The 27,259-nt window shown below is 44.7% G+C and overlaps 1 non-coding gene across 1 annotated transcript; it reads left to right on the forward strand.

Moving 5' to 3' along the window:
- The first annotated feature begins 16,593 nt into the window (after positions 1-16,593).
- On the forward strand, positions 16,594-16,666 carry TRNAR-CCU (transfer RNA arginine (anticodon CCU)). The gene has a single exon. It is a non-coding gene; the product is annotated as a tRNA-Arg (tRNA).
- The last annotated feature ends 10,593 nt before the right edge of the window (positions 16,667-27,259 follow it).

Here is a 27,259-nt window from a genome sequence, read left to right on the forward strand (position 1 = left end):
TCTAGGACAGAGGTGTCAAATGCACAGCCCAAAGAACAGCTTCATCTGACGTGAAGACTTCCCAAGAATTTTCAGACTTGTCTACACAACCTTGGAGTCTGCATTATCGGTTTGTGACTTTTAGAGTGCAACCATGCGTTGCACTCTAACTCCCCCTCGTAGGTCTGTTTTGAACAGGGCTACACCAATGCACACTAAACATGTATTATGCTGCAGCAGGGTCCACCTGGGGGAATTAGAGCACACCACACTGGTGCACTCCACAAATCACACCCCCATAGTCCAGATTCCGGTGGAGAAATCCCACAAAACTTTGTGTACGAGTGTAGAATCTCTTGGTTGCGTTTAACTGGCCCTAAAGAGGAATAAGCCTGGTGGAAGCTGGTACAAGTCTGGCAAGGGGAAATGGCACTGAAGATTCTAGCCAGTAGGTAAACATAGTAGAGACCACAAGCTGGCAGGTCAGAGAAGAGGAAACTTCAAATAAGTCATGGGTGAATGCCTACTGCAGTCAATAAACCAGCAGACTCCCCTTTAAATAAAAAAGCGGGGAGAAACACTTCCCCTTTTTCATTCAACTTGTGACAAGTTGTGATCATATCTTTTTCAGGCAGCAGCAGTCACTAAAATCTAAAATAAATAAAAATAAAGGAACTGTATTGTAATTATTTACATCTTAGCTATTGCTGAATGTGACCCCTGCCAACCGGCAGGGTGTCAGATCAGGCCTCCCATATGAAATGAGTTTGACACCCCCATCCTAGGACAAGAGGGAAGGAGGCACTGGTATGGCACTTGTCCTGACCTGAATCAACTGCTGCAGGGATTCTGTACAAATACTTGTCACAACTGTCCAAGTCCTTCCTGCATCCTGATGGACATGTGCAATTCTTTCTGCTCCTACGGACATCTAATGGGGCCGCAAGAGGATACAGACTACAGCATCTTCACTCTAATGAAAGAGTCACTATGCAAAGCAAGATCACTGATCACGTGCACCAATGTTATTGACTGTTCATTAGGACTCTCCTTTTTACTCCATGTGTATGCATCTGTTAATATCCAGGTGGACTGAAATTCTGTGGTTCCTGTCAAATGCATTTGTAGGCTGGTGGCATGGTTCAGCCAGGGCATCGCGACCCTTCCTCGGGCCCAGGCTCCGAGGAAGGCCACAGCGCCTTCCTTTAAGGGAATAAACAGTGCCCATTTACAAGTCTTTAGCCTCGGTCCCCAGTGGGGTGAGCTAGCAAGTGCTCTGGTGCCCCTGGCCCTCAGGCAGGGTGGGGCAGGCAAGCAGTTTGCCATCCCTGGCCCACAAGCTGGGCAGGGTTGATTGGGCAGTCAATAGCCCCCAGTCTTCCCACAGGTGGGGCTAGTAAAACAGTCTGGAGCCCCCAGCCTTGCAGGCAGGCGGGGCAGGTAGAGCTTGGGATCCTCTGTCTCCCAAGCTCAGAGGGTAACAAGCGCTCCTGAGGTGGTTAGGGAAGGGGGGAGGGGGACACAGGCCCACCCAGCTCCACTGCGTCCCAGCCCAGGGCCCTAACAGTGGCAAAGCCGTTTGCCACTGAGTCAGCGGAGATCCAACCGTAACACACTGATGGGGTTTAGCCCTGACTCAGCCACTTGTTCCTGGGCCACTTCCTCCCACCCTATCCCTGGGTACCTGGAGGTAGCAGTCGCCCTCCGGGTTGCTGAGGTACTCTGCAAGCAGCAGACCCACAAGTCCCTCTCCATCGACCAGCAGCAGGTCCGGAAACTCCTCTGCATCATCAGCTCCTTCAGGTCCCAGGGTTCCAGGGGTTCCTCCGGTCCACAGGGTTCAGTCATCTCTCGGGGGGTCCCCAACATGAAGCAGATCCTCCAGGTCAGGGCCAGCCTCAAGGGGTTTTTCCTACCCAGTAGTATCGGGCCCAGCGGCCCTCTCCAGTCACTCAGGCCCGGCAGACCTCTCCAGTCACTTGGGCCCGGCAATCTGGGCTGGCTTTGCAGGCTCCATTCGATGGGGCGGTAGCTCCAAACAGCTGCAAGGCCTGGGTCTTCAGCCTCTGGGAAGACACATCTGCCTCCAGCAGCAGCTTCCCCTTGACTGAGCTGCTGGGTCTGCCTTTTGTACTGGCCCTTCCTGTCCTGGCTCCGCCCCTTTTCTCTCAGGTTTTTTGGCCTGCAGGGCCTTGTTCTGTCCAGCAGGGGCATCACAACCCTTCCTCAGGCCCAGGCTCCGAGGAAGGCCACAGCTCCTTCACATCATTCTTTAGTGACATCACTATAGGGCTGTGGTGTCCATTCTTTACAGGAAGGCTGAACATGTTTTTAAAAGTCAAGGAGTCACACTCCATGTTTTGGGAGAGTTCCTCTGCCCTATTTTGCTCATATTGAGCTGAACAGGAGGTACAAAAAGGAGTGGAAGTCACGAAGAGTTCCCTATTGGGGAATTCCCAACTGTGAGGATGTTCCCACTGGGCACAGAGCCCAGTATAACAATCCCTGGGAGGACCACTGCCAAATGGTAGAAATGAGAGCAGACTGGGGACTGCTGTAACTTGCACCAGCACAAAAAAAAATTAAGTTCTTAACTTTTTCTCCACCAGCATCATCCCTTCTGTCTGTTGGGTTGCTGGTGTGGAAAATGGGAGCCTTCCTTTACTAGATGACTCAAGGCTCAAGCAAAATTAAAAAAAATTAAAAAATCAAGTTGTGATCCTACTTTTCCTGGTGGTCTCAGAGTAGACAGAGCAACTTTCTCCTCTGTATATTGCAGCAGACAGTGAGGGAGGGCTACAGTTCAGCCCCTTAAAGCCCATAAGTGACCCCTAACCACAGGTTGGTACCCTCACACGCAAATAGTAGTGTCCATTTCATGTGTTTACTGGCTAATCTACTTTTCTTACTGTAGACAGTGTCACCTTCCAATTTTATTTTAAAAGTTCAAATGGCTTACAGAAGAATTCATCAAGGAACTCTAACATTTTGCTGTCACAGATGAGTAAGATGATTACATCCAACAGGGGGAGAGAATTTTTGCTCAAATCAATGCCTTCGTAGAGCAGAAAGGTAATTGTTGTCTGAGTGGCTCCAAATTTGGACACAGCTACATAGGTATAGTACAAATCTCAATACAAAGAAAGAGTGTATGTGGAAAAACTCATTGACTATGCAAGGATCAGAATCAGGCCCTTTATATTTGGTAGGCTAATTTCTAACCCAAGTTAGACCATTATAAACCAAGAGTAAGTGTAGTTATTTAAAGGGGGTTACTGATATAAATCTGAAGTATCACCAAAGAGAACGGTATTTGGCTCATTCTATGTAAATGACAGCTGGATTTGACATTGTACATGTTGGATTTCCAGTAGTCAGGGTCTGTCAGTTCTCTCCTCCCCTCTAGATACCCTTTTCAACCAAAATCTGGTAGTTTAATGTACATGTAAACAACCTTGGATTGTCTGTAGTGGTGAAAGTGCACCAGAGTCAGAAGAGAATATGAGTTTATGTTAACAAAACTGTCCAAAACAGCAGTTAAAGAATTATAAAAACACGGTTTTCACCATGCAATCTATGAAAGAAACTTAAAATCTGAAGCAATCACACCTCAGCATTGGTCCTCAATGTCACAGAAGCAAAAATGAAAATTCATAAGAGTAAAAATCATCAGCAAAGGGAACAGGAGGAGAGACATGCTAGCAGAAAGCCATCTTGCTCCATCTCCAGCCTACTCACTCACCTCTTCATTTGAAGTTAAAGTAATTAAACTACCCCCAAAAAAATCTGATCATAAATGCTAAAACTAACCAAAAGATGGATTCTTGTGGAAAATAGAGATGAGGCCCAAGCTAGCTGACTCAACTAAGTTGCTGAAATAGCTGTAGTTCTGAAGAACACATAGCAACATTAAAAGAATTCCTGAGAGCTGAGTGACAGGGGGATGGGATACAGTTTCAAAATAGATTAGTAACCTTTCTGGAGGCATCTACCACATTAAATTTCAAATAATTAATTACAAAACAAAACTCTATTGAATCTAAGGGGTGAGGTTACCGCCCTGAAAAAATGAACACATACAAAGACACAATCTGTCCCAATTTGTATTTAGCTCAGAGACACATCTTCCATCTTTACAGAAGTTGGTCAAATAAAAAAATATTACTTCACCTACCTTGACACTCATATACTGGGACCAACACAGCTAAAACAAACGTTGCAAATACAAAGAGAAGCAAAATAATCTGGAAAACAGAATTAGGAGAAATGACTTTTGTATAAGAAACATCAGAAAAATTCTTGTTGGGAAAAATATGACTACTTTTCTTCAGAAATTCCTTCCTGACATACTTCACCCTTAGCTCCCTTTACTTGATATAGAAATGGCTCAGATGGGGCTAGGCTGAAAAAAGTTAGAAAGGGACAAACCCAGATGCACTGGGCTTATTTCTCTATTGCACTGAACCTTATGCAGTCATTTACACCTATGCAAAATGTTCTCAAACCAGAATGATAGTGTTTTACATCTACTCTGCACAGGTGTAAATGACTACACTAGCTGCAAACCAATGCAGATTAAGGCATGTTTAATTTTAGCAACTCAAATTTTTGATAGGATTAAAAACAGCTCCAGGAAAGAAGGGGAAATGCAACAAGATTTTATGGCAGACTCCCACCAGCCCCTCCCCAAAATGGAAAGGGCTGTATTAAGAAAGATAAAGGTAATTGAGGGTCACCAAAACTTGATACTGCCTCAAGTATCCAGGTATCATTATTATGAACCAGGCAGGTTCTTCAGGACACCAGCAGAAGTTGGCTGACACTTGAAACCTCAAGAACCAATTGGACCAAAAATAGCATGTTAAGGATATTTAATATTCATCCACAGTGCTCAGTATCTGGAAAATACCAGTATTCTCATTAAAGCCCCAGGCCAAGACTAAAAAAAAAATGCTTAAAATGTACCTTCCTGTATATGCTTACTTAGATAACTGTTGGATTTCTGGAGACGCTGAGCATACCTCAGGACACATTCACTTCAGTGGGAGATGTCAAATGCTCTGAAGTTTTATCAGGCATTTTTGGTACCCAAATGTGAAGGTCCTACAAATCTTGATCCTAGTTCATTAGAGCTGTGGCAGATTGAGGCGGATCACAATAGGCTATGCCCTAAAAACCACATTCATGTTGTACTCCAAAAAATTTGACAGTGGAGACAGTCTGCTGCCTCTGGAACTGCTCCAACTCTAATCACTCCTAATGAGAGGAGTCCCTTCCCCTTCCAAAAAAGTAAGACGTCTCCCAGATTGTGTGGTCATGAATGGTGGTCAAATATTTTGGGTTCATTATAGGTCAGACAAAGATGGAAAACTTACTGCCTCCAGCATATCAAAAGCCAGTTGCATCTGAATCACCACATTTAAAAATATGTGCACCACACTTGCATAAAGGGGGCGCTACCATTTTTCTGCAACTGTATTCAGAGAATAATGGCAGATTCTTATTAAAAGTGAATTCACAGGACCAATATCCACAGACTGCCTAAAGCAGGGATCCTGCAAATCAAACTCCTGAAAGATGCACTAAAACCAATGATTTGTCTGTGCTTCAAGATGTATTCTCAGTTTAATATTTGGGTATTTGTACAATCATCATTATTATAAAATGGAGAATGAGAGTATTGCAACACCAGACTAGACAAACTGCTCAAAGCAGTACAGAATCATTGTTCCTAAGCAACAGAAAAGCTTATAAAAGAAACATTCCAATATATATATTTCCAAACAATGGTTGACTATCGCCAAGTGGTCCACACCCAGTTGTGGAATAAACATTAATAATTTTTAGCAGCCACTAGGACTTGGAAGCCAATAATGATTTTTCTCTCCTCAGGGCAGTTTATTGAAAATACCCTTAATAGCAAAGGCGGGAGAATATAATGAGCTCAAGACTGGAACTCACTTGCAGCTATAAAAAAGCTGTAGCTGCAGTCAATGTATTTTCTTCAAATTCTACTCTGAACTGAATTCTCTCTCTCTTTATATAGCCTGTACCCACAGACTTTATTCTGCAACCCTACTTTTGTCAAGTCCAGAAAACTAGCTCAACACTTCAGAAAATATTGGCTACTCAGTCCCATTCATCTTAATTCAATATCATCTTTGGCAAGAGCACAGGCGCAATTGTTTTCACTAGTCCTCCTTAAGAAGGTCTGTACAATGTAGGAAAATGACTACAAGAACAAATCCTCACTTAACTGACAACATCTGTACGGTCTAATTTTGTGGTTACTTGTTCTAGCATGTTTCATTGCACAGCTGAAAATGAAGGAGCTCAAGCTTATTGCAGAGGGACAACTTTTATATTTGCTGTGCCTTAGAATAGCAGCAATTCTTCGCATCCAAGTGCACAGGGTTTTTTTGATCTTTAATATCTTTATATTTAAAGTTTAGGGGCACTTTCTATCCTTATGCTACTCTCAGTGTGAGAAGTCATTTAACTAGAGTTCAGAATGCTAACAGCAAAGGGTTTTTTGCTACAGCTTGTGAGGACAAATTCTGGTAGTTACTTGGACTGACACGTATGAAGAATACCAATTAAATCTATACCACCTAAGGGCACAGTCCTCTAGAGACTTTATTGTCTTGTCTTTTTCTCTCTCTTTTTTTTCCCTTTTAAAAAGTTTATGCAGGTGTGTCATCCCTTTCCCCTGGGAGTCTTCTATACCATACCATAGCTTATCACATGTGTTTTCTCTGTGGCATTCTGCCAGTGAATGTCAAAAGCAGGGAACATACTCATGAGTGAACCTCAAAGGTTCAGAGGTATTTTTGGTCTGGATAATCATCCAAAAGTTTGGGTGATTTAGTAAGTCTTTATTCCCATGCTGAGTCTGCCTATGTGGCCTAAAAAAAACGTTGCCAGATCAGACACTGAAGAGATGTCTAGCACTTTTAATTTCAGAGATGTACGAAAGTGCAACTGGGAAGGGGAAAACACTTTTTATTTTTCAATCCTCAACATTTTTGTTGAGGTTTTACCTGTTGATAAAGATATGGGACTTATTTTATCTAAACCCGTTCACCATAAGGACCTGCCATAAGGGCTTGAGCATTTCAGATTCTTTTTTTATTCCCATTCAGGGATAGCATAGCGTTCACTCAATGTGCAGAATGTATCCCCAGTCTTAGTTTACAAAACAAATACCTATGTTTGAAGACGTTAATATAACACTGACTGTCTCCCACAGAAGCCAATTTCTGTCCTCAGTTATACATAGCTGAATAGTCAATCTTGTAAAGATGAGCAAGATTTGTTCCATCATGAAGATATAGGAACTTGTTCTGTTACCTAAAGAACCCACTCACTCCCTACAAACCATATTCTCCATCCTAGATCTGTCCCAAATTCCTTTGAGGTTCTGAAATGTTTGGATAAGCCAGTTACTGCAGATTTCTGCTTTTTGCTAAACATGCTCATCCCATCAGCCTTTGTATTGGTAGACAACATCCCACAACTATACTGTGTATCTCTTTTTAAAAAAAAAGAAAGATACACAAGCACTTAATAGGCCTGATCATGTTCCCATTGGCTTCAGTAGCAGCAAGATCTGGCCCAAAGATTTTATTTAAACACTGAGGGTGTAACAAGCTGGCCTTCTCTCCGGCTCCCAAGAACCCTTTGCCACACTCAGAGTCTGTTTGCGAACAATTCACTTCCCACATAGAAGCAAACAAAAAAACCCACTGCCCCTGACCTCACCATGGTATATGGCTCCCAGGGTGTTTTTCTACCCTCCCCTTCTCTCTCACAGGAATTGCTTCCCGCTCCTTACAGCTCTCTGGCTCAGGTGCCCTCTTTAAAAACCTAATTTGGATCAGCTGACCAGGCACAGGTTCTCTGGCCCTGCTTCCTTTTAAAGGGCCAGTGTCACCCTTTGACAGAAGGATACACTTCTTACCCTACCTGATGTGAAGAGAGATGGGATTTTAAATGGCTTCAGTACATCTAAAAGGTCAAATGGAAGCAGCAGTGCAATTTATACACCAAGTGGTTAGAAGAGTTGGGCTATAATAGGAAAAAATGAAACTGGACAAAGGGCAGTTTAATTATACCTCATCTTGCACCCTCCTGGTGGTTATTTTTTCTCCAGCTCCATCCTTCTGACCTCTCAGCAGGTAAGTTAAACTTTTGATCTTGGGTAGGTGCCAATATATTTTTCTGAGGGTAGTGGAGAAGGTTTAGGAGAGATACTTCATATTCACCACTCACAAGTGATTGGAGGAGAAGGGGAAGGGGAGAATGGAAATTTGATATTCCTCCCCCCCATATTTGAGTCTAAGTTCCATTGCAGATGGAAGCTAATGTGAAGTTTGGCTTCCTCGTTCCCTGTACGTGTACAAAGGAATATAAAACCATGCAGGATTGCAAAGCAGAAGTCATACTATGTTTGTTTAACAAATTAAATATAGAGACTTAAATAAAATTAAATCATCAGCTCTTTGTTATTGCAGTAGATCAAAACAGATGTAAAAATCCATAGAATAAATAATCTACATAATCCTCTGGATAAAGTAATTCAGCAGAATAACTTGCAACAACTCCAGAATTTGCCTATGCCTCTATGCATAACTAAGTCCTCTTTAACTTGAATGGCAAATACACAGGATATGCTGCCTTCTTCCATAGAACTATGCAATTTCTGTTGTCAGGATTGTAGACCCTGGAATACATGAATTCTAAAGGGGTTGTTGCAATCACACAGTTGTGTTTATAATTTCAGTTCCCATTTTCATAGTTGATTTCTTTGCATTCATACATTCAGGCTTCACTTAATCTTTGTTCAGAGCATAACATTTTCCATGGTTTTGTGGGTGCAATTAATCCTATGAAATCACATGGCAAATATGATTATTTGCTCCCCATACATTTGTTAGTACTAGATTCCTGCCTATTTAAAGCAATCCTGAGCCCCTATTTTTAAAAAGCTAACAACATTTCCCACTCACAGTTGTGTAGTTTGAATTATGAACACTCAAATTAGTTGGAAAGTAACCTTGAACTCACAATTCTGAGATGCGCCAAGCACTAGCAACTTCTACCAAGGTCAAAGTGAGATGCTGAGCAGGAATAGGCTGGATCATATTCCTCCTGGAATCAAATGAAGTTCTACTTCAGTGAGAACAAAAGCATGGTCATGGAAAACGCAGAAGCAGAAGTTGTTTTGCTCTCATTTCTATTGTAACCAGCACCTTAGTTTGCAACAAGTCCCACATCTCAGCAGCCACCTGAACTGCTTGCAAAAGAAAGGCAACAGGCATGTGCAATCCCATGGATTAGCCATATATCTGAGCCAAATAATCTGACACCTAATTAAGAAACTACTGAACATTATGGGTCAGATTCCAGATTCTGTACCATTTATACTACGTGCAAGTGTTTTGCCTTCAGTGGATATGCAGAGTGTAAACCAGCATAGAATTTAGCCCCATATGTACAAATTCTCTCCAGCTAGCCTGTAGATATCCTTGCTCTTTTTGTTGTTACATGCAGATACCCCAGAAATGTAGTACTTTTTAAGAAAAGTTGGACTTGACTTTTGGGATTTTTTGTTTTAGTTTTTGAGAACCTAGCTCACACAAGGTGCTCAATTCGTTTTCTGAGTTGGTTTACCAAGCTATTATTCTCTGCTTTCTTCTCTTATTTCTCCCCAGTTCAGCATTTTCAAATCAGTTACCCGCCTTTAGTGCATAAACTTACCAGACAGCAGTTTTGCTTTAGCACTGACTTTCCATTTGTGAGCTTTGACAGCCTCCTGGTGGACAGATTGGCACACTGACAGCTCTTAGTACTGTCTGGCCTTTACCAGCATGAAAGACAGAACACTTTAAATAAGGGATCTTCGTAGACTTCTCTCCTCCTCAGCTTTTGAAGCATTTCTCAAACACACACAATGCAAAGCATTCTGTGCACATCAGACCTCACTAACAAGTCCGGGAAAGAGTTATTAAATAGAGGCTTATGTATTTCCCTCAGACTGCTCCATTTGCTGTGTGGTAATGCTAAACTCCATTTTTAGAGTGTTTGTCCCAACTAAAGGGGAGATTGTACCTGGCCCTGCAGAATAGTTGAGGTTAGTAGAGGTTGCAAGGAACCTTGTCTCACAGCCCTGTACAGGGGCCAGGCACAAGCACAGTCCTTGCCCACACTGTCCCTGACAGGATTAGGGTGGGAGCATCCCAACAGGGTCTGTGCATTCTCAATCTACATTGAATTGGAGTTTTGGGTTCTGATCTTTTAAGGTGCTCAGACAGCCTGAGCACAATGACCAAAAGTTTGTACCCACATTGCTAGAAACTCCAAGTTGTGTTGAATGGTGTGAGAAAATGGCCAAGGAGCTAGCCCAAAGCAGGTGATGCTGACACCACATACTACAAAGTGGTATTAACGGGGTAACTAGTGCCTGCATGCCCCTGGTGCTCCCCTGGGCATACCACCTTTCTCAGAACTCCCCCAATGCTCTGCTTTAAGCCACAATTTAGCCATAAATAGGTTAAAAAGGTATAGCAGCTATAGCACAGCTTTCTTCTAACACTCAGTCTACCCAGCAATGAAACACCCAGGGCTGTCTCATGTCAGCTGACTTAGGCTTGCAGGGGTCAGGCTGAGAGGCTGTAATATTGTGACGGGGGTGGGTCCCAGAGCCCAGATTCCAGCCCTAGCCCAAACATCTACACCGCTATTTTACAGCCCCAGAGCCTGAGCCAGCTGACACAGGTCAGCCAGAGGTGTCTAATCACTGGATAGACACACCCTAAGTGACTTCTAGGTCATGGCCCCCTCTTCCAAAATCTTGACTACAATGGAGAATGGAAAACATTCAACATTTTTACAATAAACGCTTTAATGTGTTTAAGAAGTTCAAAACTCGTCTAGTTTATGGAGCAAATCCCAATTTGCTAGACCATTTCCAGACATTTTGATAGAAAACCCAGCTAATGTACTAGCAAGAAGGAAAATAAAATTCTCTCTTTATTTTACAGGAAATTAAATACAAACTCTTGAATAAAGCTGTTCAGCCTATTTCCTACAAGTTATCCATCACTTAAAAGAGTTGTAAATCTATACAGGAATAAGGAAAATAACTAAGGTGAGTGAGGTAATATCTTTTATTGGACCAACTTCTGTTGGAGAGAGAGAAACTTTCAAATTACACAGACCTGAAGAAAAGTTGGCCCAATAAAAGATATTACCTCACCCACCTTCTTTCTCTAGTATCCTCAGACCAACATGGCTACATCATCACTGCATATAAGGACACAAAAGGCAAACAAAGCTAACTGCTTTCCTCAGTGTTCTAAAAATAAAGGCTGTACTCTAGTTTATTTACTACAGATTTCTCTAGAGAATTTCCTTTCTTTAGAATCATTCTATTAATTATGCATTGGTTTTATTTATTCACCAGAGTGAGCAAGTGAATTGTGAAACAAGATATTTTAATTGAAGTACAGTATGCAGTGTATAGCATCTGTTATATATGGTCTATCTGCTTCACAGGCCTAATCCAGAGCTCAGACCACTCCCATTAGTCAAAAGAAGTAGATGTATGGGGGGAAAGGGGAAAAATCCTCTTCCCCAGGACGCACAGCAGCTATGGAAGCTGCTACAACAAAGCTGCTTCAGCCCAGTGACTGAAGTTTATGTAATAGGCTCAGTTCCTCACTGCTTTACCATCTTACGTAGTCACACCAGTGCAAAGTAAATTCTGCTTTAGTAGCATTCTCTACTTCTTTACACTACTGACAGACTTTTACACTCCCTTCAAAGGTGTACTGAACTATACAAGTAGCAAGATACCAGGGCAAATCCCCCAGTCTTACACGAGGTGCCCAGTCTATTCAGCTAAGAGCTAGATTTTTAAAGCTACTTATGCAGCAAGGATGCAGATAGGTGCTTTTGAAAAATCCTACTGGGTACCTATACATGTCATTAGATGCGTACATACCTTTAAAATCTGGCACCAAGTGTTTCAGACATTATCTGAAAGAGCCACAGAGTAAAGCATATTTACCTCAGTACAAAGAGCTGACTTGACACTGTAGGATTTGAACCTGTGATTCCACTACATTCCTATATTTCAAGCCTGATCCTCAAGCCCCCTAAATAATATTTTTGTCTATCATACTTGGAAGTTCTAATAGTACTAATTACATGCGACAGGAGACTCACTCACCACTAGGATGGCACTTCCTCTTCTCACCATTCTGGGTATTAGTTTCATGAGGTCAACACCCCTTCCCACAGTTGCACACTGCCTCTGTCCATCTGCAGCCCTGCTGTCACTCTGCAAGCTACTGCTGCCTCTCCATGATACAGCCCTCCAGCCAGGTCACTATACATATTTTCCTCTCCTGGGTACAACAAAAGTCTTCCTTCAGTAGCCTTAGGCAGTCTTCCCATGGTGTCACTACCTCAGTGGCTGGCAGGGGAACCCAGGCCCACCCTCTACTCTGGGTTCCAACTAAGGGACCCTCTAGCCAGCAGCCAAGGTCTGTTCCCTCCTGAAACTTGCTGTCTTTCTGAGCCTCTTCCATACCTTCTGGCTCTCCCCACTTCCCTGGATTTGACAGCTCAAATTCCCTCTTCCCAGTAAGTAACCATAGGCTGCCTGTCTCTGTAGCCCCAACCACTTCTCTCAAGGAGTCATTGCAGACCCCTTTCTGTTGCCAGTTTCCTAACCAGCCCAGCTCCTCCCTCAGCTGGGCTTCATCAGCTACTTAGGCCTGAGGACACCCTGTCTTTCCACCAGGGGCAGCCTATACATGGTCTAATTTACAACTTCAAGCAGTTGTGTGGGGTGGACATAAGGTCCATCAGGCAGAGCAGGGACTTGAGCCTGGGTTACCCATATCCCAGATGAGTGCTCTAACCATTGGGTTATAAAATACAGAAAATGGAAACACTACTAAAAACAGATCACTAACTCTTAATCATGCAATTTCCTGATGGAAAGAGACTGTCAGCCCAGAGGAGGCCTGCTTTGACATAGATGAAATGCATTACTGTAAATCAATATTGTTTACTAGTATTGCCAATAGCCTTTAAATAAGACTTCCCCCTCTACACAATTGATCTCAGGCCCTCAGGAGCACAGCCACCGGTGCTCAGGGGACAGAACATCTCTTGTTCTGTGCAAGGGGTGAACATATGGCAGTAAAATAAGAAGTAAAGGACTTAATCTGCAGCAAGGGAGATTTAGGTTAGGTCTCAGGAAAAACTTCTTAACTATATGGGTAGTTAAACTCTGGAATAGGCTTCAAAGGGAGCTTGTGAAATCCACATCGTAGTGTGCCACAGGCACCAGAGGCTGGGCATGATGACTTCTCAAGATCCCTTCCAGTCCTACGTTTCTATGGTCGGCACACATCCCACTGCATAGTAGGCCTCCTTCACAGTAACCCTTTCTGTACAGCCACATGGGCCAATTGTATGAGGAACAGATTTTTAGCATTCCTAACCAGAAAGACAGGCTACAGCCACATGGGGAAGGACATCTTGATATTTTTGAAATTGTAAACCATTTTCAGTGCAAGTTCATAGAACCAACTTTGAAGTTAAAAATCACTGTGTTTCAGGTGAACTTGGTTGAAAACGCTGAAGGGAATACAGTTGCTTTCACTCTTAATAAGGAACAAAACATCTCATTTGTCTTCTGAGAAGTAATTTACATAAATAAGCATGGCCTAATGCTAGACAGCAAAAACAAGCCACATGATCCAAACACATACAGAAAGTAAGACTCATTTATATGGCCTATTGGTATGTGCAGGAAGCTGCCCCGCAAGCTAGAAAGTCTGGATTCCTTAGTTTACAGTCAGCCCCCTCCATGTTTTTAATCTCTGGCAAATTACACAGCCAGGACCTAACCCAAAGTTAATAAGAAATTCCAGTGGATGTGAATGGCCTTTCAATCATGTCCCAAGCCATTAAGGAGAACAATTGAAATTAACAGTTGGCTTCCAAAACCAGTAAGCATATTCATCCCTCATAACTTCTCATTTCTCCTAAAGGAAGTTTGGGCATGTTGGCAGAGCGGTGCAAAAGATAACCCAATAGCCCTACATCCAGCAGCCAAGATCTACACAGTTCTCTCCTTACTGCTGTTTTCCTGGGCTGCAGCCAAGCCTGCCTTCTCAGGCTTTTTTCTTTCTTTCTCCACAACTCCTCTAGGCTTGTCCCAGAGCTTATTCTCTCCTTCCTCCCAGAGAGGAACTGCAGTCCCCTACTGCTGGTGCTCCTCACTCTGCCTTAGCTTAGCACCTCTCCAGATGGCAATAGCAGCAGTTAATATTTATAAATCCCCTGGCCTCTCATTGGGTCCAACTGTGAACTTTAATTGGCCCTTTCTGGGCCTCCTTAAACCCCTCAGGGTGTGGGTGAATATCCCCATCACTCACTCTCTGTTTTTCACTAAACTTTTTGAAAGGTTTAGGTTTTGTGCTGATGAGATCTGAGACAATTTTTGAAATCTTGGATAGTGTCAATAGGAAAATCACTTCCCATCCAGTATGATTGCCTGTATCTATCCTATGTCTGAATGAAGATTTCACTCCTCAGGATAGTCAATACAGTAGCATTTATCAGCACTACTCTACCTGCTATTAAGAAGTAAAATGCGTATTCATCTTGGGTCAGCAGCACCTCCAAATAAATAAATAAAAACTCTTGTTCCAAATAAAGAACATAGCAAGAAGTTTTAGGATTTTTCCAGCAAATAAATCTTCTATAAATCTTGGGGTTGAGACTGCTGTTACTAAATTTTATCTCATAAATCTGGTACACAGCTTCTGAGTGCAAGAAAAATGACACAGACCCATGCTCTGTGTAGTGGACGGTTTCTCAACATAGGGGTTGAGCAGGGAGACAAGTCTAGGCGGTAGCGGGGCAGAGAAGAGGAGTTGAGAGGGGAAATCCCAGCACTTTCCCCTCTGACACACGGCATCCATGCTACCGTGACTACATAGCAAAGAGAAGGTCACTCATCTTCCATTTCTGACCCTACAGTAGCTGACTATGGGAGTAGCTCATGTGCATGCTGTAGCTGCATGCTCAGGCAAAAGCTTTCCAGCTCAAGTGTCTCATCTCTCCTTATCACACTTAGTTCAAAATTGATTGGTCCCCAGTGGCACTCCACACAGCATGTAACTTTCTGGTGAGTGGGAGGAATAAAGAGTCAGCAGAAGAAGACAACATAAAGCCAGTGACAGGGCAAAAGAGAAAACAAGAACCTATTCATAAACATATCAACAAGAAAAATGGATAAGGAACACAAGGGAAAGATTGTAACAAGGGCACAGCTTGGTAGGACATAGGGTAGGAAGTATGCTGGCCTTTGGAGTGAGCCTGTCAGACTGCAGGACACATCTCTATCCAGTTAAGGAAGATACAGCAATGCTCAGCTTACAGCTTGATCACACGTGGTACCTGGACCTATCTACCCCTTCTCCTTTCCTCCCTTCCTGTCTGTTTGTAATCCATGCCTATTTGACATGACACTATGTCCCCCTAAACTGCACATACCCTTCAATACCTGTACTCCAGGCATGACTACTATTCCACCATGTTTCTGTTATACCTATAATATCTGGTTTCATTTCCTCCACCAGTAGTTCTAATTCCTTCATTTTGTTACAGAGACTCCTTGCATTTGTGTAAAAACATTGTAATTTTTTTTTGTTTGGCTATGCTCACGTTCTTCACCCAATTTGGCACAGTCATTCTGCCACAGGTATCACCTATGATCTCTATTAGACTGGTATCTACACCACCCTTCCTCTTAATGAGCATTCACCTACCCACAGCTGTGTCCTTTCTTACTTCATTTTCCTCCCTCTCAATGTTCAAATCAAGTGTGGAGATTACCTGGGCATCTCCCAACCATCTCCCCCAAATTCATAGTTTAAAGCTCTTTTAATCATTTGTGCCAACCTCCATCCTAGAAGTCCATTTCCCTCCCTACTCAGGTGAAAGCTATCCCAAAAGAACAGTCTTCCATCCACAAATGGCTTCCAGTAGTAATACATCCCAAACACATCCCTATAGCACCACTGCCTCAGCTGTCTGTTTATCATAATAATCTTGTCCATGATGATGTGTCAGTCCATGTAACATCTTAGCTCTTCCCCCAGTGAGCTAGCTAAAAAACTGTAAGCCCTGGTGGCTTAATAGCACAGGCCCATGAAGCATAGCGCACTCTCCCCCTCTTGCAGCATCAAGTCTCAGTGTCTTTCTACCTCACTGCAGTGGATGAGGCTGCCTTAAGATGGCAGGCGAAGCCATCCCAGAACTAAGTCCAGAGATAGTCAACGGCATCCTAGAAGTATGCCAAAGCTTCTACAATGTGACCTGGCTCAGCTAGTAAAGGAAAGCGCTTCCCTTCATCTAGAGCAGACGGGTACGCAGAAGCAGAAGGCGGCAGCGTGCCACAGATGTCCTTGTTCAAGGCCAGAAAGACTTGCTTCTTCCCTCCAAGCTGAATGAAGCTGTCCATGGCTGTGCCTCAGCCCATGTGCAATCTTAGCTCTTTTCTGAGCGAGATAGTTGATTTTTCTGTCTGCCCCAGTGGCCTAATGGATAAGGCATTGGCCTCCTAAGCCAGGGATTGTGGGTTCAAGTCCCATCTGGGGTTAGCCTTTTTCAGTCTCTTGCTTGTGTTTAGTGCACTTAGCTAGAGAAGAAAAGGCCATTGACTTGGCTTGGCCATCTCCTAAGAAAGGTATAAGCTGTGTTGCAGGCATAGATGGGTTCTCTTTGCAGATTTTCCACTTTTCTTGTTCTCTTGCCTACATGGGCTGCAAACAACTTGGGCTTTCTGGCTCTCCTGAATCCCCAGGAAAACATGGCCCCAAGAACGGAATGACTCATGGGAAGAGGAAACAGCCGCCACCATCACCTCTTCTACTTCAGGAAGCCTTGCCTGGAAAGCGCCAGATGCTGGCGAGCCTGCGAGCTGTGGCAGGAGCAGCCGAGGACCTTGCCAAGTCCTCCCAGGTATGGGAGGCTCCTGTGGCACTTTTGGAAAATGCAAGGAGGCCAAAGGAAAGAGAAAAACTTGCAATCAGCAGGCTTTGAACCACCACAGGTGACACACAAGGGTTTGTTAGCCTAATCTCTGGGCCACAACTACACATACATAACAGGAGGGCAGCCTATATGGAGGGAAATGTAGTGCCAGCCCCTTTGCCTATGAAGCATACCACACTCTTCCCCTCTTGCAGCATCAAATCTCAATGTTTTTCCACCTCCCTATGGTGAATGAGGCTGCCTTAAGATGGCAGCCGAAGTCGTCCCGGCACAAAGGCCAGAGCTAGATCCGAGACGAGCTAGTCAACGACTTCCTAGAAGTATTCCAAAGCTTCTACAATGTGACCTGGCTCAACTACTAAAGGAAAGGGCTTTCTTGCATCCAAAGCGGACAGGTACGCAGGAACAGAAGGCGGCAGCATGGTGCAGATGTCCTTGGTCAAGACCAGAAAGACTCTCTTCTTCCCTCTGATCCATGGCTGTGCCTCAGCCTATGTGCAATCTTCCCTCTTCCCTCCAGGAGCAGGCCAGCTTCCCATATGGCCTAATGGATCAGGCATTAGCCTCCTTAGTCAGAACGTGTGGGTTCAAATCCTCTTGAGGTGATTGTGTCTCAGCTTTGTATTTAGGTTCACAACTCTTAGCTTGACGTGAAAAGGCAGCTGGTTTGGCTTGGCTTAGCCACCTCCTAACATTCTGTAAAAAGAGTGGCAACCTTCCTCACAGGCTTAAAGGCAGAGCTGGGCTCTCCCTGCAGCCTTAGGTTTTTCTTGCTTTCCTGCCTCCACAGGTTGCAGACAATGTGGGTTCTCCAGCTTTCTTGAGTCCACAGGGAAACATGGCCCCAAGAATGTCATGACCAAGAGGAGACAGTCACCCCCCCCCCCCCCCCCATCTACTTCAGGGAGGCTTGCCTGGCAAATGCCAGATGGTAACTTGGCTGGCAACCCTGCAAGCCGTGGGTGGAGCAGCAAAGAACCCTGCCATATCCTCCGAGCTATGGAGGCCCCTGAGATACTTTTGGAAAATACAAGGCTGCCCAAAGGAAGAGGGTGAAGGGGAATGCTCGTCGTCAGCAAGATTCAAGCCTGCACGGGTGACACCCAATGGATTTCTACTCTATCACCGTAACCTCTCGGCAATGATTATGCAAGCATGACAAGGCTACAGCCTACGTGGGATAAAATGTGGAGCCAGCCCCTTTGCCCATGAAGCATAGCACAATCTTCCCCTCTTGCAGCATCATGTCTCAGTGTCTTTCCATGTCCCAACAGGAATGGAAACAGCTCGTTTGCATCCAGAGCCAAGGGGCATGCACACACTGAAGGCAGCAGTGTGTTGTAAATGTCCTTGGTCAAGGCCAGAAAGGCTTGCTTCTTCCCTCCCAGATGAACAAAGCTGTCCCTGGTGATGCATCAGCCCACCTGCCATCTTAGCTCTTCCACCAGTGTTAGGTTGCTTGTGTTTTGCCGCTGTTGCTTGGATATCATTTTCCTCCTGAATCAGCTATTGTTGGTTCAAGGCCAAGTCCCAAATTCTCAAATTTCTCCCTTGTATTTACTGCCCTTCCCTCAAGAGGGCAAAGCATTTGCAAGCCGCTCTGCTGGCATTCCTTGGATGGACTCTGATATCCCCTTGGAAAGTTATACCTACCTCAGTCCCTCTCAGACACTTGCCCTCCCACCTTCCAAACCGAACTTCAGAGACTTTCCAGTTGAGCACCCATTGTAACGGTGATAGATGCTGGTCATCAGCATCTGGGTCAAAGCTGGGAATCTTTGGTGTTTAATGCATGAGCCTCTACTGCATGAGTTAGTACACCTTTCTCTTAGCCAAGGCTGTAGCAGACTCATCAATCGTTAGCTGGTTTAGTTGGCACTAGAGGGGGACAGAGTGCCACACCAAGCAGACATAGGTTACATGAGCACAGACAGAGGAAATATAGCTGGGTCTCTTGCTACAAGCACTGTGCTATACACTCCCAGACACAAGGTATTCCAGATAGTCTTACTTTTCGCCCTCAGTCCCTTCCCAAAGTTGTCTTTTTCCCCACCTGGTGAGTCCTATCTCCAAGAAGCACTAACCAGGCTACACTTATCTCTGTCTCAAACTCATAGCAGGTGTGTTTGGGGAGTCTATATTCATAAAGGATTGAAACTTCTACATGGGGACAATCTAGATCAGCCAGTGATTTGCAGGCGGGCATAAGGGTCTTGAATTGTGCTTGCTGAGTCAATTGTATCTCAGGAATGAATAGAGCAGCAGTACCGGGATATTTATATGGCTGGGCCTCAAGCATCTCTTAAGATTTATATAAATCTTTTCAGCCTCCAGTGTGCTCAGGAGACTAGCTCTTGCCTGCTCATTCCCTCTCTCTTCCTCCCTCCCCCCCGCTTTTTTTGTAAAGTGCTTGGATTTGCAGTGCTTCATGGCAATCTCTTTGCCTTCCTTCACTCTTAGTGAAATATAACTATGCTGCATGTTAACATGTCCTGTTGGATTCTCTCTAAGTAGTACTAACAGAAAACACTTGAAAACCCATCAAATCTTTACTCCTTTTGATGTGATTTTGCTGATTGATAAAAACTGGGTTAAATTACAGCATGATCAACAGCCATAGCACAACGTCCTCTCTGAAGTCTTGCAGCCGCTTGACACAGTAATGGGCTGTCTTAAAATCTTCATCTTACTATATTTTACAATATGAAACAGACACTCTGAAATATCATCCCTGTGTGAGACTGAATGTTATGGGATCAGTCATGAGAGGAAGCAGCTATAGTGTTCCGATCTGGCGTATGCCATCAATCAGGCACATCTTCAGTTCATGCTTCCCACTGCAAAGGAGTTCTCAGACAGTCAGGACACTCCTCCTTGAGGCAAGACCAGCCCTAAGGGAGGGAGCTGGAAGGTTCTCTGAGCATCCACCAGATCATTCTGTTGGGTGGTTCTGCCCCAAGCCCACAGGTCTCCCATCATCCATGGGAGAGCAAAGCTACCTGTGCAGATGATCTGGGCATGTATGATGGCTATGGAACGCCTTGGACAGCACAATTCAATTGGAATCCCAAGCCTGGGGCTTCCCTAAAAGCATCCACTGTTAAAAAGGCATGTCCTCAGATGCAGAAAAGGGTATTGTGCTGCCCTACAGCCAACGTCGAGGGCCCTATCAGAATCTGAGCTGCTTTTTTGTTGTTGTCAATAAGGGTCTAGCCCAGGGGTTCCCAACATTTTTGGGTGAAAGCCCCACTAGTTAATACTAGGTAAAACACACGTGCCCTCCCCACCCGCCCTGCCCTGTCCCCTTACCAGCCATAAACACATATAACACCTATAAACACATAATGATCATAATAATAACACTAAATTGCATAATAATAAATGACTCTTACCTGAGTAAGAAGCTAAGCCTTCCCTGGCGCAGCCGCCACCACATGCACCATGTGGTTCCGCCCCTTCCCATCCCTCATGGACTGAGGATAATGAAAGTGGGAGCTGGTGGGTTGGCTGGAGCTGCTCCAGGCCCCCACCGGCATGGGCTGCTCCTCTCCATCTAGGCACCTGGCCGGTGTGGGTTTGGGGGTGCTGCTCCTCTGCTCCGGCTGGCCTGGAGCTCAGGGGGCTAAATGACCTCAATATTACTGAAGTCTTATGGACCTCTATAATCTTTGGTGCCCCTCAGGTTGGGAACCATTGGTCTAGCCCCCTTTGCCAAGAATATGTGAAAATGTGACTTGAGCGTAGCCAAAGCAGTGATGTCAGAGTGTACAGACACACTGAAACAATAGCTCTGAGAAGCGAACTGCCCTGAGCAGCTCTATGGTCTACTAACAAAATTCACTGTTCCAGGGAATCACACTCACACCACCCCAGCACATGACTGTTAGAAAGCAGAGATGAATGCAGTGAGCCTGCCCCACTCACCCACCCAAGAAGATACCCCCCAGGATACTGGTGCCACTCTAGGATAAAGAGGTAGAGGGGGAACCCCTGTATTGCCCCTAAGGAAGAGAATCCGCTGCTGGCACTTGATGGAAAAAGGGGATCCCCATGCCACTCCCCTATCTCTCTGGGAGGGACAGGATTTCCTTGCCTCCTCCACTCCAATTTGGGAGAAAGACCCTGGTGTGGAGGCAAGGCCACAGCTGTCCCCCCATTTCATAAAGTGCATACAACTTTGCTTAGTCTGAATCTGGCCCAGAGTTCAAAAACTATAACAAATGTAGTGCAGTCTGTGGCTGCGTTATTAATTATTATTATTATTGCCTTCCCTTGGAGCAACCAGATTCCCTGAAACGTCACAGCACTCGCTGGTGAGTCTAACCAGGGGGAGGGGGGAACTGTGCTGGGGAAGTGGCCCACGTTCCTCTCTGTGTAGGGCATGGAAGACCCACACTGAGTTCTTTCAATGCTAGTTTTAAAAACATATTTGCTAGTATCTGAATAGTACAGGAACCCTGTAAAAATGTTGGGAACAAAATACATACAGTTTCACTACTAACATTTTCTCTTGCATGTTTATGACTTTATATTGTAGGTGTTTTAAGTTATATCTAAGCCCTGACACATTACAACCAATGTCACCAATGGCCAGTTTTGTCTTGGTTGCCCTGTTTTGTGGAAAGACATGTTGCCTAAAGCAGACCATTGTGCACCATTGTGCACAATATATACACTTGCTTTGTCTGTGCCCTTCTGCAACCAACTAGATTGAATATAATAAATATTCTGGCATTGGCTGAAGTGACACACTCTCACATTTAATAAAATGAAATGGTCAGCTTTAAGTCGGGCTGATTTAACTACCAGTGAGTTTTTTAACTGCACTGTTGTGTTGTTGACAGGAAGCTCCCTAAGGAATGGAGAGTGTTTGTCACACAAGTCTTCAGTGTTCACTTCAGAGCGGTACATGTTTTAAACACGTAAACATGAAGGCAACAGGCAGGACAATATTTTTTAAAGCACCAAACCACAGCCTTCAATGCCACTTAAAAAAAATACATGATTCCCCCTCCCCCAAATATACTTTCACTCTTACTTCTGCATTATGTTAAAAGAACAAGAATGAAAGCTAAGCAACTAGATTCCCAGGGACTGTTGGACTATGAAACTTTTCATCTAGTAACTTCTTTGTGGGAGAATTCCCGTACTTAAAAAAAAAAAAAAGGGAAAGAGTTCACAAGTTCTGACACGCAGCAAATACTTGAATTTTAGATGACCTAGTTATGCAACCCGTGTCCTACTTTACTGAAAGTAACAATGTGCTCCCAATTTCAAAGTTGAAATTCTTAATAAAAATCCATCTGGATATATTTAAGAGACCTACATAAAATAGATGGGTGGGAAAGTTGGCAATCTTTTGATTTTAGCCATAAATAAAGAGCCGCAGCAATTTTGTTTGTTTATTCAATGTAATAATCAAGGCATTCCGCATAGCTCTTGTTGATCCAATTAGAATGGATTTCCATTAATTTCATTGTGCTGTAAGCAGAAAACTTTCTAAGTACCGAAATGTTCTCCTTCAGTTGACATGTTAGTGCCTTTTGATACTCCTGCCAAATGAACAAAGCTTCTTACTGGGTGACTGGAAACAAGTGTAAGAAATCCCAGATACACCATGTTAATCATTGCTAGGATAGGTAATTTTACACAGTATAATCTTATTTCTGCTCTAAATTAACTTCTGCAAGGACCAGAATGTGCCTCCAGATCTAAACCCTCCCGTGTAGAAATGGGTGGATGGATCAGCTGCCTCTGCAGCATTGTCCTTTTCTGCTTTCCAGGCCACTACATGGGGTTGGGAAGTGCCTAGAACGGAATTACTTTTCCCACCAGACCCCCCACCACAGCAGGGATCCTCCTTTTTAAGAGAAGTCATTGGGGGTAGCAACGGCTCAGAGGAGGAGGAGGTGGTTGGTGTTGGGGCTCCGATGGAGTCATGGTGACAATGGGAGGAGGGAAGCATGCTGAGGGCTCGGAGCTAGTGCGAAAGCATGGTGTCCTCACATGATAGGCCTGTACTATCTATTGATTCCCTGGTCTGCGGCTCTGACCAAGTACACCACTCACTTCTTTGAGAGTTGGTGTCAAGATGAAAAATTGGGTGTTTTTCCTTGTCGGATTCAGTATATTTTCCTAATCAAATTCAGATATGGCCCAAAAGAGCAGAATTTTCCTGAAGACAACTGATACTGTGAGACATTTACTGTTACAGAATGGGGAAGTCTTGTGAGCAGTAAGATTAGAACCTTTTGGGTCTAAATATTTCCTAAAGTCTCTCATGAGGTTTCTGAGGCAGGAGACACAAATCAGAGGTCTACTATGGGTTTGTTCTCAGATGTGAGCTCCAAACCCTAATCTAATTCTAACCTGGATTGGAAGAGGACTCTCTGGCCTCTTTTTAGTATAAATCACTGGAGTGACAAGCACTACGATTGAGTGGACTATTGTACAAGTGGTTATTTTTAAACTACAGACTTTTTCCAACTACATATCTATCTGTCACAGGTATGGCTCCCATCAAAATAGTATCTCAGCACCTCCCAAACTAATGCATTTATCCTATCAACCATGAAGTAGGAAAGTATTATTATCACCATTCTACAGATGGGAAACTGAGGCTAAATCACTTGCCCAAAGTCACACAGGAATTCTGTGGCAGAGCAGGGACTTGAATCTCTAGCTCTCAAGTCCTAAGCTAACGTGCCTAACCACTGGAACAAGGTGGTCCTTTGAGAAACAGCGTTTAATTTTTTTAAATACCCATTTCAGTTATCTGTCTTTTCTCCTTTGGTCAAGTACTAATCTGATTTGCTGATGGTACCATTCCCATAATGGGGAAGGGGTAGATGTAGAGGATTCTTGGCTCTTAACATTAAACAAAGTTGAGGAATTTATTCAGTTTGTCTCCCCCTGCTCCTCCTTTTCCTTATGCTTGCTGTTCCTCTGTCATCTGCATCCCCTAACATTCCTTGCGGCTGAATTGAAAGTGATAATCCCCTCTCTAATAGTCTGACAGAAGAGACAGTTACATCTCCTCCCTATCCACAGCCTAGGAGGAGAGGCAGGCAACTGCCTGAGCTGATTAAGATTAACACTAAACAGGAGGGCTGCACAACTGACTCAGCCTCCTCACATGGGCCCATCAGACTCCTGCCACCTCTTCCGTGTGTGGAGCTGCTCTGCGCTGGAAGAGGTACTGTATCAGTGTCATGGCTGAGGGGCAGAATAAAGAAAGATTTTGTTTTTTTTTAAAAATCAGAAGGCCATCAAAGACAAATATGGCTGGGAATTGCACATCAGCTAAAATTGGAGTGACACTAAGTCAGATTAGGCACTCCTTCATACTTGTGTGAATCTGGTGTAACTCTATCACTGTCACATTAGCCACAATGGCATTATTTGGATTTGTACCAGTGTAACTGTGGACGTGGTCTGGAACCGGGGAGCAGCGTCCGGGTTTTCCCCTCTCTGGGTCCTCCTCAAAGGGGGACCACCCCTCCCAGCTACCTCCCACTGGGAGCAGTCTTGTGCCCTTTTCAGGGCAGGCAGTCTATGCGCCAGGCCCTCGGGCACGGCTGGCCAGGCAAACAGTCTATGCGCCAGGCCCTCGGGCACGGCTGGCCAGGCAAACAGTCTATGCGCCAGGCCCTCGGGCAGGGATGGCCAGGCAAGCAAGCCGCTCTCTGGAACGGCACGGCGGGGAAGGCTTCCTCACGGAGGATAGGGAAGGGGGGAGGGGGACGCAGGCCCACCCGTCTCCACTGCATCCCAGCCCAGGGCCCTTGCAGTGGCAACGGCGTTTGCCACTGGGTCAGCGGGGCTCCGGCCACAACACGCCACCCGGGTTGCCCTGACTCAGCCACTAACGTGCGGCTATCCCTGGGCTTCTTCCTCCCCGAAACCCCCGGTACCTGCCTCCTCTGGGTCGCTGAGGTTTGGTAGACCTGCTAGGCCCTCCTCGTCCACAGGCGGCAGCTCAGGCAGCTCCATGGGCTCATCTTCAGAGGGTAGCTCCTCCAGGTCTTGTGGTCCCCAGGCCTCGGGCAGAACCGGTAGGTCCTCGGGGTCCCAGGCTCGGCACTGCTCTGGCAGGTCTGGTTCAGGCTCCCAAGCCCTGGGTGTCTCCGGGGGATTCTCCTCCGGTTCATAGTCCGCAGGGAGCCCCGACGGGCCTTCTTCTGGCTCCCAGGCCATGGGGGTCTCTGGTGGGCCCTCCAACTCCCAGGCCGTAGGGTACCTGGGGGAGGCCTCGGTCAATCCCCAGGCTGGGTTTAAGGCCAGCCACTCTCTCTCAGCACAACTTCCCGGCCCAGCCTTCACTAGGCACTCCAGAGGAGACACATCCTTCCCCTTCAGTCACCTCCCACCAACTGAGCTCACCGGCCTGGCTCTTAAAGGCCTAGCTCCGCCCCCCTGCTTCCGGGCAGGTGGGGCCACTGGGGCCTTTAAAGGCCTAGACCCACCCCCTTGCTTCCGGTCAAGGATTTCCCTGGGGCAGGCCTCTGTTAGCCAGGGTGGGTCTGGCTCTCTCTCTGGGTCCTCCTCAGAGGGGGACCACCCCTCCCGGCTACAGTAACAGAGAGCAGAGTTTTTGTGAGGTTTAAGTACAGAACTAGTGCAAAAGTCCAGGGTGGGAATGGGACTGACAAAAACTGAAAAGACGTGGGACTTTTACTGTTCCATTGTTTCCATTGTCCTTTTAAAATACTGACCTTTAACAACAGGATGTGGCTTCTGTTCATTGACTCAGATACAACCCCTTTGATTGCAGTGGAAACTGCACTCCAGTACTTGAGTGAAGCATTTGACGCTGTGCCAGGATTTAAAATAAAAAAAAAAAAAAAAAAAAAAAAAAAGCACATTTTAAAGGCCCATCCCGTCATTTTTATCTTAATGTATCTTATAAGGCAGGAATGTTATTCATGTACCAGTATTTATACAGAAGCTTCTACTAACATACGAAGGGCTCAAATTCTTGGTGTTATACTGGTAGCTTCTTAGTGAGAACTATTCCAAGGAATAGCCTGTTGCCTTCTGCTCAGTTAGTGATGAACTACTGTTCCTTTCTGCAGTCTAACACATGCAGATATTCCCTGCTGAGTTGCAGTACTTGTCTTCCCTTCCCTGTCAGTTATTTATAAAGTAATAGGCCAGGTTTGAACTTTGCTGCCCATTTCACTATAACCTGCTGACTGGAGAGACAAAAAGTTGACTTTATTTAAACAAGAGTTGTCTAGAACTAATGGGTCTGCACTGACATTTTTCATGTCAGTTGTCAAATTTGTTTGATGACCTGACTCCTTAGTTCTTCAGGCTCTCGGGGGAGAGTTCTCATTTTGTCCTTGAAAGTGGATTTAGTGCTGATGGAAGGTGCCACATTGAGAGCCTTCAAGCCTGAAGATTCCTATTTATCCACAGAACATTCACTGCATGAGTGGCAACACCTTTCCACACTGCCATATGCCTCAAGATATTTATGTTCAAATGTCCTGGCGACAATGGCCACGTAATAACTTAGATGGGGAGTGACAATATCTGGTTGTGTGAAGCTAACTTACAGTAATAAGACCTATGATTCTCCAGTTGTTCACCTCACTGTATTCAAACTGTTACTTTTATTACATGAAAGCAAAGATCATAGACTTCCAGTTGTCACATCAGGTGTCTGAGCAGGTTTTCCTTCCGTTCAAACCAGAGAAGCAATCCCACCATATTTTCCCTAAAGGACTACATTAAAGCAAGTGATACACGTGATCATTTTAACGCTTTCTGCCTAGCCTATTAGCACAAAAACAAAGAATAATTGCTTTGGAAATCATTACTGCTAACTAATTAGCGGTTAGGATCAGGAGGCCATTTAGTGCTCAGATGTGTGTAATCAACATGTTTGAAAATCAGGCACCAGGTTTTGAACGATATTTAGACATCTAAATATGCAGATAGGTGCTTAGTGAGGAGTACTTTTGAAAGTCTCACTAGGTGCCTATCTGCCACCTAAATACCTTTTAAAAAATTTGGCCTTAGGTAACCCATGTTGGGCACCCAGAAGTGAAAGCTCCCCTAATTAGGGAACACTTTTGGGAAATGTAGGGCCTCAACCTCACTGGAGCCAAGCTAACCTTTAGTAAAATGGAGATAACATTTCTCTACCCCACAAGGCCATTGTGAGGCTTAATTCATTAGTGTTTCTAAAGCA

Source organism: Emydura macquarii, unplaced genomic scaffold (genome assembly GCF_026122565.2).
Source record: "Emydura macquarii macquarii isolate MOO-44397 ecotype Brisbane River unplaced genomic scaffold, CSIRO-AGI_Emac_v2 contig_1424, whole genome shotgun sequence".
Lineage (NCBI taxonomy): Eukaryota > Metazoa > Chordata > Testudines > Chelidae > Emydura > Emydura macquarii.